Consider the following 7,594-nt stretch of genomic DNA (forward strand, 5'->3'; position numbering starts at 1 on the left):
ATCCAACCACAGAGTCATCCTACTAGGTCCTCCGAACATCAACAGGCAACAACCAGAGGCCACACTAATCCAAAGAGCCATCTGAACCACTCCTCGACAAGTCTACTCATAAGCTAATCCTTGAGACAATCCTATCCTCTACAATTATAACTTAACAGTTTCCCAATCAAAATGTTTCCACCAGTATCCTCCATCAAACAAACTCAAAATCCAAAGTCGAAACTAGTAACAATATTATACCCTTACCAAGATTCAATATTCTCAAACGCATTCATGCTTGAAACCAACCCACAAGCAACAAGTTGCACTATCCAATCCATAATTAGCACTAACTATAAGATAAATGGGTTCATCACACAAATCATCTGATCGGTTTACTCAAGGTTCACTATCCTACTTCCCAACAATATTCCAATTCCAATAGAAAGATTCCTCAAAGGATTAAATATAAGGTCCAAATTTACAATAACAATCCACAGACTTAACTATCAATCCCCAATTCCGTAAAGTAAGGATCAAATGACAAACGACAATCCCCGAACGACAATGCCCAAAACAAATCCAAAATAACCATAGAAATACTCCACCCAGGTAAACTAATCCCATTAGTCTCATCATCAAATTGAAACCAAAGTGGGTCTTATACCACCAAAACACGCGAACCTTAACTCGCAAGGAGACTACAACATTGCCATTATAAGAATTCCACCAAAAATCTAGCTCTCATATCACATGGTCAAATACAGACACAAACTCCTACACTAATTCCCGACAAAAATCAAAATACAAAAATCCTCAAATCACATCCCACTAACTCTGTAAACATGGTCAACAAGGTACCAACTATACTAAGTAGATAAGGAGTGATAACGGGATAGAGAAACGGTAAAATATTTTCAAAGGATGCATGAACCTGACAAGTTAGGAAACTAAGGAGTCAGACCGTAAAGATAACGGTTGACAAAAATAAGAGGTATTCTAGTTAAGAAGATATCTAGGGCAAGAAGAAGATACATAAACTTTGGCATAAGAACAGGGTTCAACAAACGTTAAAGAGAAGGGAAGGAGAACAGAAGCGGCATAATGAAAGGGTTACCGCTTACCAAACACTCATCAAAGCCTATGATCGATATGATAAGGTTACATCACTAAGGTGCTCAACAAAGCCTCAAAAGTCTACCAAACCATAGGACTAACAAGGACTCCACAATGGTAGGTATTCCCCAACTCAATTGGTTCTAAGAGCCAAAATCAATTCACCACACAAATTCATTTGTTACCATCCATGTCCCAAAGTATCTCCTTTACATTTCTCGTCATTGAACTTCACTTACTATGTCATCCCCAAGTACCATAGCTTGTCTACTCCATCATCTCACCACTTAATACTTCTAGTCTCCGATACCATAAATTAGAATCGCACCCTTGAACTCACGAATTACATCGAACAACATTCCACCAAAATTCCCAAATCCAGATATGATTAATAAGGTCAACCACGTGTTCTCAAATTTCGAAAGGTCAACAAGGGCTACACTATACTAGATTTGGTCAACTCAAAAGGTTTAACAAACTAACTAATTCCAACGTACAATACCAATCCATTAGGCAACATCAATGTCCTATTGTATTCCTTTCAAGGCCTACAAGGATTAGTGCTAACTATTATTCCTTTAATTCACCACAAGAAATATCGAGACTCTCAAATGAAATAGCTTAGGTTCATTCCATCTTATGTGCTAAGGTAGTACCCATGCTCAAACATCTATAACAAACAAGCTCTCAATAGACATATATCCCAAGGTGTTTCTCAACTCACTAGGCTCTCATATCAAGTACAACTAACAAGACTAACCAAAGGATCCCAAGTTATATTCTCCTATACAACTCAAACCTTAAACAATCAATTTTTCAACTCGTTCACGCCCTCCAATGATATATTCTCTCAAAACCGGGTTCTCCTGAACAAGGGAACTATCCTACGGAATAAAAGGAAGGTGTCCACATGGACTTTATTATAAGAAGAAAACGAACCTAAGATGAATCGGGAGAAAGAATTGAAAGGTAGTTACCAAGGCGAGAGAAGAGGAATTTGAAAGACGAATAAACAACGAGATTGGAAGACTAAGGTAAGATTGCATTATCTACATCTATTGGAGAGCCATCTTACAAAAGAGAAAATCAATTAGTACCTAACAATTAGCAATCACAAATAGACTACCACATAAAATCCTAAATCTACCCATCCTACCCATCTCTCAAGTTTATTATTTAAAGGTCAAGTGATTTCAAGTGGGGTGCACAAACGTGCGTCGGGAGCAATAGGCTCTGATACCAACTGTGACACCCTTAAAATTAACGATAAATAAAGGCGTAAATTCTACGGAAAAACTGGTAGGATATGTTTGTAATTGGTCCAACTATATAAAAACCTGTAATTTCAAAAAAATTTCTAAACCAATCACAACATTTCCAACATTCCCATGAGGCGGGTGCCAAAACCTGCAATGCTAACGAACTAATTTACATACATAACTAAAGACGCGAGAATAAAGTGATACAAGCCAAAATAGAAAAGGGAGACATATGTCCCTTCAAATTATATACAAAACCAAAGTTAAAAGGTTTACTATATGAATAACCAAACTAGGTCCAAGGTTCCTTGTGCTCGCTAGCAAATGCCCGTGACCCCAACAAAGCATCAACAACTTTGTCAATCGCATTTTATACAAACACGAAAGCCACAATTCAGTGGGGAGTAACTTCGAGTCCTCCCAGCCACGAATCGTCATATATAATGTAACATGTAATGAAACATGTAATCAACATGATAAATAATTCAATTATCAAGTATTCTAACATACGAGCCCTAAATTGACCAAACTAGACTATCATGTGAAACATATAACAAGCAGTAATCCAAACTTTATCAATTGTAACCGGCTTACATCTCACCTATTACAATTCATAAAGTCACCATACAAGAAAGGGCAATATATCAAAGACAGGCATAAGTTCTTAGTACGGTCAATAGTCACTTTGTAACTCGAGTCTATACCACGAGGTAGGGAAGGTAATCGAACCGGTATCTTGGCTCGGCCGATTAATATTAATAAAACATGGCCAAGACACAACACAACCCTAGCCTAAAATCACTTGAGACCTAGACATGCGGATACACACCACCGCACCCAAGACCCACAATTTTTCTAAAACAAAGTGAGTACCCTAAGGAGTCCACCAAAGGGTTGGCTAGTACTTAAGCTGACCACTTACTATCAAAATAAGTAACGAGGTCATGCCCCAACTTGGATATAAATCCACTAGTCAGGAACACAAAGGCTATCAAGCAGTGAACATATACTCGTCAAAGACTATAAAGACCTATCTATGATGAAGGCCGAAATACTCACCTAGGACCTAGTCCCAGATAGTCCCAGCTTGAATACTTTAGCCCACACCACACAAGACAAGTAAGACACCCACTTAACCATAAGAGGACAAAAGTCCAACTTACCAACCTAAATGCTAACATTCTATCATGTGAAAGGCTATATAAATGTCTATTCAGCAAACAATCCAACAATATCCTCAATAAGTATTCAATACTAATTTCCAATTCTAACAATATTAACCATGTTAAAGGCTTCAGGGAATCTAGGGCCGTTTCTACAATATGAGAAGCTACTTAAATCAACTAATTACACATGTGAAATAAAAATATAATAAATGGCCTAAAACAAGAAAAAGGCCGATTATCTAATTCATTCAACCGAATTTTTACCCGCAACCCCTGACCTGCGGCAGTGCACGGATTAAATTGCGGTGACCAATCACTCAATTAATCGACATCGCATCGATCAAAGGGACTAAGGCTCGATTTTGGCACAATCAACAAAACATTACAATTATCGCTATATAATTCATTCTCGAGCCCGATCTTTACAATTTCATTTTCTAACCTATACTAACATGTGCAACTACCAAAATAAATATAATTTTTACCTTTAACATAATTTTTACTACTAATTTGATTTAATTCAAAAGTTTACCCATACATTACTTATTCTAATTATCTCATTAATGAACCTAAAATGACGAACAATGCATGGAAAACCGCGAAACAAGCAACGGGCCGACCCGGGCCAGCCATGGGCTCTTATTCTTTGCCGCCACCTATTACTCCTCTTTTTTTCCGTTTTTGTTCATTTTAACATCGTCTAAACATTAATTAATCGTTCCCATACTAATATCCTAACTTAAACTAACCAAAAGGCATAAATTAAGCATGCATGCATCAAATTTTAACATGTGAAAATTTCTACTCAAACCAAAAATCACAAAACATCCAAAAACAACAAAGCATGTGACGATCTTTCGTCGAGTAACTCGAAATATGTTACCTTAAGCTAGAAAATGAGCAATTAGCACCTTAAAAACCAAACCCTAACAAGCACTAGCCGCTATCCTCGACAATATACGAGTCCCCAAACTCGTCCTCCAATTCTTCACCTAATTAAACAATAAAAACACCATAATAAGTACATAAATACCGAAATTACCGAAAATTCGTCTTAAAACAACTTCAAGAAAACTGAAATTAAAACATACAAGGTTGTAGATCTCGACGAGAGGATTCCGGAAATGTAAATTTCGTGAAAATCCGAGTAGAAATGAGGGAGATGTGACGATTTTAGCTTGAAATTATGTAAAAATGGTGTTTTCTTTTGGTTTTTGGGAAAGATGATGATGAACATAAGAAAATCAGAAAAAAGAAAAGAAAGGGGGAGGGGGTTTGGTCCGCGGGAAAGGGAGAAAGGAAAGGAGGGAGTCGGGTTTGAGTCGGGATTTTTCGAGTCGGTTTTGACTCGTTTCGATAATAATTAAAACCGTAAGTCAAATGCAAATTCCGACAAGACCAAAGTTTTTAAACACGAGATTACAAGAAAATTGAGTATTCATACGACCCATTTCCAAATTCGTTTACCCAACGTTCAAAAGAATTGTCATTTTCCACCCGATACGCCCTTATTTCGAAATAAAAAGTTTTACACGGTTTAAACTATTTTTAAACATTTCGAAACTATCAAAATAAATACTTTTCTTCAAAATATAATAAAATTATATTTCTTTGAATTATTTTTACTTTAAATACTTAAATATCAAATTTTATTTGATTAATAAATTATTTTCGAAATATATTAACGGTCCGAAATTACGGGGCGTTACATATTGTTTCCTTTTTCCTTGATCGGTACCGCAAAGCAATGGTTGAAGAGCCTATACAAGGCTAACCTTGGTATTGATTCATGGAACAAGTTAGCAAATGCCTTCTACAACAAGTTCTATCCTCCGGAGAAGACAAATATGTTGAGAGCCCAAATCACCGGGTTCAAGCAAAGGGATGAAGAATCATTATATGAAGCATGGGAGAGATTTAAAGACACTTATCGTTCTTGTCCACACCATGGACTTAGTGAGTGGTTCCTTGTGCAACAATTTTGGAACGGCTTATATGAAGACTCACGCAATGTGCTTAATATGGGATCCAAAGGGAGGTTTACCGAAGCTGATGACAACCAAACATGGGCCAAAATTGAAGAGATGGCGGTTCATAATTCCCAATATAGTAGGCCTCGAAAGGCCACTAGAGGAGGAAAGCATGAGGTAGATTCCATCACACAATTGGGTACTCAACTAAGTGCTCATATCGAAACCATCAACCTGAAGTTTGAGAAAGCCATGGCTAAGCTTGATGAAGCTTCCAAATCACCCAAAAAACATGTTAATGCTATGGTGGCATCATCCTCAATTCCAAATGGAATATGTGAAAGTTGTGGAACTTTGAGACATGATTAAAACGAATGTATAGTAGGGGAACAAATTAACAAGTAAATGCTTTTCAAGCATACAAGAGTGGTACCCCTTATTCCAACTCCTATAATGAGAACACCAAATTCCATCCAAATCTCTCATATAAGAGCCAAAATGTTCGAAACCCTCAACCCACATACACTCCACCTCCAATGAGAAACCAAGCTCAAAGACCCTTTTTGAACCAAAGCCAAGGTTATCAAAATCAACCTTTCTACAACCAATCAAATGACTAAAGCTTTGATGTTCAAAAAGCGGTCCTCCCAATGCAAAAGAACCAACAAGAATTCTTCGCCCAAATGCAAAAAGATAGCTAAGCTAAAAAAATCACCATCAACAACATTCTTGCCCACACCAAAATGTTAGAGACTCAAATGACCCAATTAGCATCTTCTAGCTCCCAAAGACAAAAGGGGCAATTACCTCCTCAAGGTAACCCACCCACAAGACATAAGACGGTTAGTGCCATTCATTTGAGGAGCGGTACAAGATATGAGTGGCCAAAGAGGCTAATTGATGAAGATATTGTGGATGCTAGTGGCAAGCAAGGAGTTATGGAGAACTCTAAGGAAGAAGAACCCACTACCAATGAACTTTCAAAGAAAAAAATGAAGAAAAGGCTAGGAATGTCGATAAGTAGCCTATTGTGATTAGACTTCCATTCTCAAGTCGTCAAGCTAAGCCTAAGCTTGATGAGCAACTTGGAAAGTTCATGGAAATTGTGAAGAACTTAGAAGTCTCAATCTCATTCACGGAATTGATCAACCATGTTTCGGCTTATGCAAAGTACATGAAGGATATTCTTACCAAGAAGAAATCCATCCAAAAGTTAGAGACTATTGCCTTTACCAAAGTGAGTAGTGCTATTCTTCAAGGGAGTTGCCCTCCAAAACTCAAAGATCCGGGAAGTTTTTCTATCCCATGTAACATTGGCGACACTACAATCAACAAAGCATTGTGTGATCTTGGAGCAAGTGTAAGTGTAATGCCATACTCGGTATGAAAGAGGCTAAGAATGGGAGAGTTAAAATTCACCAACATCACTCTTCAAATGGCAGATCGATCAACAAAGATACCTTTTGGGGTATGGGAGGATGTGCCCGTAAGAATTGGCAAATTCTTCATCCCGGTAGACTTTGTCATTGTAGACATGGAGGAGGATTCCAACATTCCTATCATCTTGGGAAGACCTTTCTTGCATACCGTCGGAGCGGTAATCGATGTGAAATATTGAGAGCTCACACTTGAAGTAGGGGATAAGACAATTACTTTCAATCTTGACAAAACAATGAGAGCTCCACGATTGCATGAGCCATGCTTCATGGTCGATCACTATAGCCGAGAAAGTGATAGGAAGAAGTTAGAATCTCTATGCAAAGATCAAGACATGGGTAAAGAAACATCACCCATATGGAGGGAGAAAGTGGATGACCTTTAAGTAGCTCTATTCAGAGAGCATGGAATTTTCAACAACAACAATGAGAGCTTGAATAGCTCACCCATCATGACAAGTAATGAAGAAGGCCTCATTGGCCAAGATAACAAGAAAGGAGAGTTGTTCTTGTCAACTCATGACGTCATTGGGGAACAAGCTAGTGAAGTTTGCGGTCTATGGGATGATGAATTTGAAGGATTGGACAATCCTTATATTGGAAATGTTATAACCTTACACCACGGCTTTGTTGATCCTTGTCATCACTTTGACTTGGATTACAACGAT

The 7,594-nt window shown here is 37.8% G+C and overlaps 1 non-coding gene across 1 annotated transcript; it reads right to left on the reverse strand.

The window, feature by feature from the left end:
- Positions 1-5,367: 5,367 nt before the first annotated feature.
- LOC141625294 (small nucleolar RNA R71) lies at positions 5,368-5,474 on the reverse strand. Its single transcript, XR_012535081.1, has one exon. It is a non-coding gene; the product is annotated as a small nucleolar RNA R71 (small nucleolar RNA).
- Between the last annotated feature and the right edge of the window lie 2,120 nt (positions 5,475-7,594).

Source organism: Silene latifolia, chromosome X, assembly GCF_048544455.1.
Source record: "Silene latifolia isolate original U9 population chromosome X, ASM4854445v1, whole genome shotgun sequence".
Taxonomy (NCBI): Eukaryota; Viridiplantae; Streptophyta; class Magnoliopsida; order Caryophyllales; family Caryophyllaceae; genus Silene; species Silene latifolia.